Here is a 6,658-nt window from a genome sequence, read left to right as displayed (position 1 = left end):
GTGGTAGCCTCAATCCTTTCCATGCTATAAGCTAATCCTGCCGGAAGTACCCTGCTCTCAATCCTTGGTGCAGTAAGTCGATCCAACAGATCACTCCTAACATTACGGGCCTCAGACAGGCCACCCAAAGTCATATAATAATCGGCGATAAGAGAAGCCTGAGTGGTATCATCTAGCAGTCAATGGGGTGCAGGTGGTCCATGGGGTGCAGGTGGTGCAGACCCATCTAGCATCTAGCAATCCATTCTGGGATAACATCCTCAACCGCAACATTCTCAATATGAATCTCATCCGGTCCCTCGTTAGGGTACTCTATTGGATTCATAATTTGATCTCCAATATGTAATAAAACATCCTCATGCTGATGCTCCTGAACCTCAGGGTTCGGTGCCCCCTGCCCTATACGAGAATGAACTATGTTACTATCATAATATTTATAAGGGTTCCCATAAGGGTTTTAATTGTCAATACTATGCTAGGTAGTCCGACTATGAACTTGGCAAGAGTTCTTATTATCTTAGTGAACTTATTATCTTAACGCCACATCATCTCTGAGGTTTATAACGCTTGGCTCTGATACCATTTCTGTAACACCCCCAAATCCGGGGTCGGGGATTCGGGTTGTCACGAGTTCCATTTCCCTTATCAATACTTAACCTTAACAGTCAACCAGCTACTGAGTACTGTGGCCTCACAATATACACACACACCACAAGTTATAGTCTCAGAGATGAATACCAAAAATAACACAAGTTATTTTATTCCACAGTTATAAACCGTTATACCTTAAAAGGGTTTCTGAATAAATTTACATTTCCTTGCCATTATTACAATTCATTTAGATACATAAGTCTGGTACATCGGAAGTTGAAAGCCTAGCCTATTGGTAATTTCTACCTCAGCTACAGCGACATCAACGCTTCCAGAAAGCTGCGGAACGTTTCCTAACAGCTTGCGAATTGGAAGCTTGGTCCTGTTCTTCTTTTCTATCTGTTGTTGTATGATGAAAGAAGAAAGCAAGGGTGAGCAACAAGCCCACCGAAATAATATATATAATAATTAACAATATATGAGCATTCTCATCGTACTCATGAAAGTCTTGGTCAAGAAGAAATGAACCAAGCTGATATCTTAACGCGACCAAGTCGCAAAATATTCAGTATATATATACATATATACTTTTCACAATCTTTGAAGTCCTTTGACATGTATAATATACACAGAGTTCCAGTTTATAACTGTATAAAAATATCGTTGCAAGGTGATCTCATATATCTAACCTTGTCTCAACGTTTTTCTGAAAATCTTTGACATGCACAAGATAATAATTAATTAATAGATATAAGTTTAAAAGATGAAGTTACGAGATACTCCAATATACTTATATCTTTTCCGAATACTACTTGAACTACCACCGTTCAAGGTATAATCTGTGTCAAAAGTTCATCACATAGATGAGACTACAAGATATGATTTGAATAGATACAATCCTTGAAATATCATTCAAAAGAAATGAAGTTACGAGATACTTCATTAAGTCCCGATATATATATCCATATATATATCTCTCATACATTTCCTGAAAACCTCTATCATGTAAAGTATGAACAGAGTTGCAATATCCAATGAATTTGGAAAGAATTTTTTTTTGGCATAAACCCGATATCTTGCTGATCAGGCAAAGATACCAATAAGTAACCTTTTCTACTAGTAGATGGATGAATCCCCCACCGGTCATCACCCTGGCCGCAATAGGACCTTATGCTGGACTGCCACTCAGCCACTTACGCATTTGATGGACTCCCATTGAGCCACTTACACTTTCATGGACGCCCACTGAGCCCATGTTGCTTATGCCGACTCAATAGATGGACTTACTTCCCGAACGTTGGGTAAGTAATCAATTCATTTGTCAAAACAACAACCTCGTTGTGAATATAAAATACACCACAGAGCCGGATCCCTCAGGTTTTGAGCGAGTATTTAAATCCCCTTTGAAAGGAGGATCTTAAATATAAAAATGAGTTTTGGGATCCGCTCTAACTTTAAAAATCATTTTGAAGACTCGAAAACATTTTTAAGAATGTTTGGAGTATTGCTGATTTAATGAAATAAATCAGTCCCAATATATTAGAAAATATCTGAATATTATTATTTAAATAATATTCCCATAAGGATAATCTCTATATAAACAATTTGAAGTAGAAGTTTTAAAACTCATACTTGAAATGAATATTAAATAACCAAAGATATACTTATACGAAAGTACTATCTTTATCTGAATAATCGAAAATAAGTTTGATTATCGAAACATTATTCTTTAATAAAATAAAGAATAATATTTAGTAAATAAGCGGAGTCATAAGTCCTCAAATGAATATTCAAAAATAATATTCATTAAATAAAATAACAGAGTCATAAATCCTCGAATGAATATTCAAAATAATATTCATTAAATAAATAAAATAAAGTTATCGAATAAACCTTATTCGATTAATAGTTTTGAAAACTATATCAATATATATATATAAATATATATATATATACTATACTCGGGAACATCGACTCCTGGTTTAGAAAAATGTTCACCTTTGGGTCCCCTATACTAAGGGTATACGCAACTACTGCTTATCTCTAGCATAGGTATTATGCAACTATAAGCATTGAAATCAACAGATAGATAACCATATTACGAAATAGACATGCATATATATACCATATCAACATGCTTCAATATATCGCAAAATTTGCTAATTAACCAACATGCATCTATCACAAGATAATGCATATACATATATACATCACAACAACAGTATAACGGGTAGAAAACTTGCCTGAGCGACTGGGGGTGGTAAAAGTCCTGGGATGAGTCTGGTAACCTATAAACCACATATAAGTTGGAATTAAACCAAAGTTGCTTATGAATCTATACTTTAACCAATTAGACTCTAACGCTCGCTTTGCGCTTAACGATTCTCTTAAGTCGCTCGAGTACCCTCGGCTCCATCATTTCTAATAAATTAACCATTAAGAGTTTTAAGGCGATTCTTTTGCAAGTGCCTTACCAACTGCCTAATAAACTTTACATAAATGTTTCATACTCCAATTAGTCATTTAAGGTATTTAACCAATGTTTCAAAGTAAGGCAAGGGGTAATGGTTCGTTCACGAAATGCCGTTACTTAAAACGGTCGTTTCTCCTAAACTGTACATCGGATTCAAACGAACCACATATCAAAATGAAGCTCGTAACATGAACTATCTAATCATGGCAGTGGTCAAAACCTAAAAGTGAGTTCTCGGGTCCTGATGTTAAGAACAAAACAGTCTAAAGTAAATCAGATATTATGACGGCTATGTTTACGCGATTACCAATTTTTATCCTACTCCAAATCAACCACCAATCAACCACAATTCAACCATACAACTAAACTCCATACATACAATGCTACAACAGCCCCAACAACTCAATGTTTCCAATTTACACTACTTCCCAATCATGAACTAAAAGCTTACATAAGTTCTTTAACTAATCAACAAGATTTACAACTCCAAACACATCACAAAACCAACACATCTCTAAATACACAATAATCATGCTTCTCATGAACCATTCCAAACACAAAAACTCTAAATATAAAAAAGTAGGGCTAGGGTATGACATTATACCTTCCTTGGTGAGTAAAAGTAACTAAGGAGCTTGGAATCACCCTTGAAAGTCCTTACCAAAGCTTAATCTAAACAAAAACTCAAGAAAAAAAATTTTAAGTTCTTGAAAAACACTATTCACCCTCTTCTTCCATGAATTTTAGGAAGAGATTGTGAAGGAATTTGAAGCTTAAACTTATAGGATAGCTATATCTATGCATAAGGAACCTTAGATAATTACCTCACTAATTAATGAAGCTTGGAACTTGGATTTGGGTTTTTTTTATTCTTGAAAATGGAAAAGGGCCGAGAGCTTCTCTTGGAAAAATGAAGTCAAGATGTGTTTTTGTGTTTGTGATTTGTTTTTCTTGGTTGCTAGGTTTTTTTTTGTTTAATTACCCTTTTAACCATGTAAAATTGTGTGGTTAATAATCAACCACACTTCCTTCCTTTTTGGTCATGCTTAGGTCATCAATCTTATGTCATCTTCCCATGCTTGTCCTCTTCTTATTGGTTTGATGACATCATCCTCACTAACCTCTTTGATTAGCTCCTAATTACTTGGCTAATGACCGCTGATCTGTTATACGGTTCGCTTAACTTTCGTTTTCGTTTATCGTTTGAGGGATCATACCCGAGATCTTATTACTTGGGTTCCCTTAACCTTTCTCAATACATTATATTCCTTTTTATGATCCTCTCTTATAATCCTTCAATTTAAATCCTTTTTATCATGTTACCTTATACTCAATTCTTTCGGTATCTGGTGGATTTTCGGGAAAAATCAAAGTGTTCGAATTTGGATTCCGACGATCTTTACATACACTTATATCCCATATAAAGTACTAATAAGATATCAGAATAACAATAGAAGAACCCTTACATAGTGTGGCATGGAAAGTTTTCTTATTCAGCATAATCAGCAAAACACTATTCATAAGGGTTACTAAAAGTTCAAAAATTTTGGGGTTATTACAGAACCCAACTCAGGGACTACCTCAAGGCAAGGTATTAGGAATTTTGGAGGTGGATACAACTACTGCTATAGCACCTCAGCTTAAGGCTTTAACGATGAAGGTGGATTCTTTGGCTAATTATGGAGTTAATCAGATCATTAGAGTCTGTGAGCTTTGTGCTGGTGTGCATGAAACTGACCGGTGTTAAGGATTCGAGCATAAAAACGCAACGGAAAAATAAAATTTTCGAATCCCTACCGTAGGATCTATGTATAATGAACGGATAATTACGGAGAATAGATGTTTTACCTTAAGAAGCTTTACGTTAATGGAAAGATGGAGGTTTTGAATGATCACCACGTAGCCCGTCGCTGGAACGATCTACGCCTTGAAGGTATCCACACAAATGATCGTCTGAAGGATGGGTGTGTATAAACACGTTCTTGAGGCCGCCTTCTTGTTCTCTCTATCTCTTTTCAAGCTACTAGGGTTTATGTTTTTATTTAATAAAACGTGTAACCCCAATTCTATTAGAAAGAGATATTTTATAGGCAAGAGTTAATGGGCCTCCGACCCTAAACTAAATTTTAGAGTTATTATTATTATTAAATTCGAAATTCTAATTATTGTATTATTAAGTCTCACTTAATCATCCAATAACTTAATTTCAGATTTAATATTAAATTCAAATTTCCTATTAATTTAATTAATTAAGTCACACTTAATTAATAACAAATAATTTGAATTACTTACATTTAATTTAAATCCGAATTTAAATTAAATAATCCTCCAATCATTCTTTCTGCGACCCTTTAGGTTATTATTATGTTGGCAACAATTTCAAATCTAATTTAAAATCATAAACAATGAGCGACATCTAATAATACATCATTGTTACCCAAGTAATAATAATTAAATCGGTGATCAATTAAACCATACGTGAATAATGTACCTTTGTGTCATCCTCTGTTAACGTTCAATCCTTCTTTCCTTGATCAATGAGTAACTATTAAACAAAATAGTATTTGAGCACGGCCATGCATTTTATAGTCTTACTCAATCAAGAGGCCAATAATGTCACTCCTTTAATAAAGGAGGGCTAAATCCCATCTAGATCATTCATATTTCTCATAAGATTCATAATGTACCCAATGTTTACTTTTATTATCACTACTAGAAAAAGTAGAATAGACATCGCCTCTTTTACATCGGTTGCTTATTTCAACGATGTAAAAAGTATTTTAGACGTCGGTTTTAAGCAAGCGATGTCTTTTGTGCTTATAAACATCAGTTTGTTAGAAGAACCGATGTTAAATGTCTGTTAAAAAAATTTCAGCAGCGCGCCTTCCCCATTCCCCCTAGCCAAAATTTCATTCCCTCTTAAATTTCCCCCGTTTTGCCTTAGTTTATTTTCAACTCTTCCCCCTCTTTTCAACTTTATCCTCAAATATACATTTAAAAAAACACAAAATCAAAAATCAAAGCTATCAAAACTATCAAAACTCTCTCTATCTGGCGGAAGAACATCTCTCTCTCTCCATCACTCTTACTTCCCCTCTCCACCCATCTTTATGAACTCTCAACGTAGAACCCTAAATTCAAAACCTAACTTTCCAAATTGAAACCAAGAACTCGCAATTAAGATCCCTAATTTGAATTATATCTTTCAGTTACATGAACCCTAACTCTTGTTTTCAATAAATCGTTCGATTTGTGTTAACTAGGTGCAGATGAAGTTCCAATCGGCCTATCTATGTTGTTATATATCCTTATTCTGCTCGAATTAGTAAGTGGTTTTTAAATTTCAATTTTTAGCTTTTTAACAGATTTGTTGTTGTTTAGAGTTATATATATAACTGATTGTGTCTCTTTTTCTTTTATTTTTGTTTTTACACTTTTGTTTTAGTTTTTTTGTTGTGTTTTTATTTTTTATTGAATGTGAATTACAAAGAACTAGTATGGTGATTATTGTGAAGAAAGCCTGTTGCCTGTTATCTGGGACGCGTTACCTTCAATTACGGTCGTCGGAGGACAGGGTACTCATCTTTTCTCCTT

The sequence above is a fragment of the Apium graveolens genome, chromosome 1, assembly GCF_009905375.1.
Source record: "Apium graveolens cultivar Ventura chromosome 1, ASM990537v1, whole genome shotgun sequence".
In the NCBI taxonomy this organism is placed as follows: Eukaryota; Viridiplantae; Streptophyta; class Magnoliopsida; order Apiales; family Apiaceae; genus Apium; species Apium graveolens.
The sequence above is the reverse complement of the archived record's forward strand: the minus strand, read 5'-3'. Positions refer to the sequence as shown.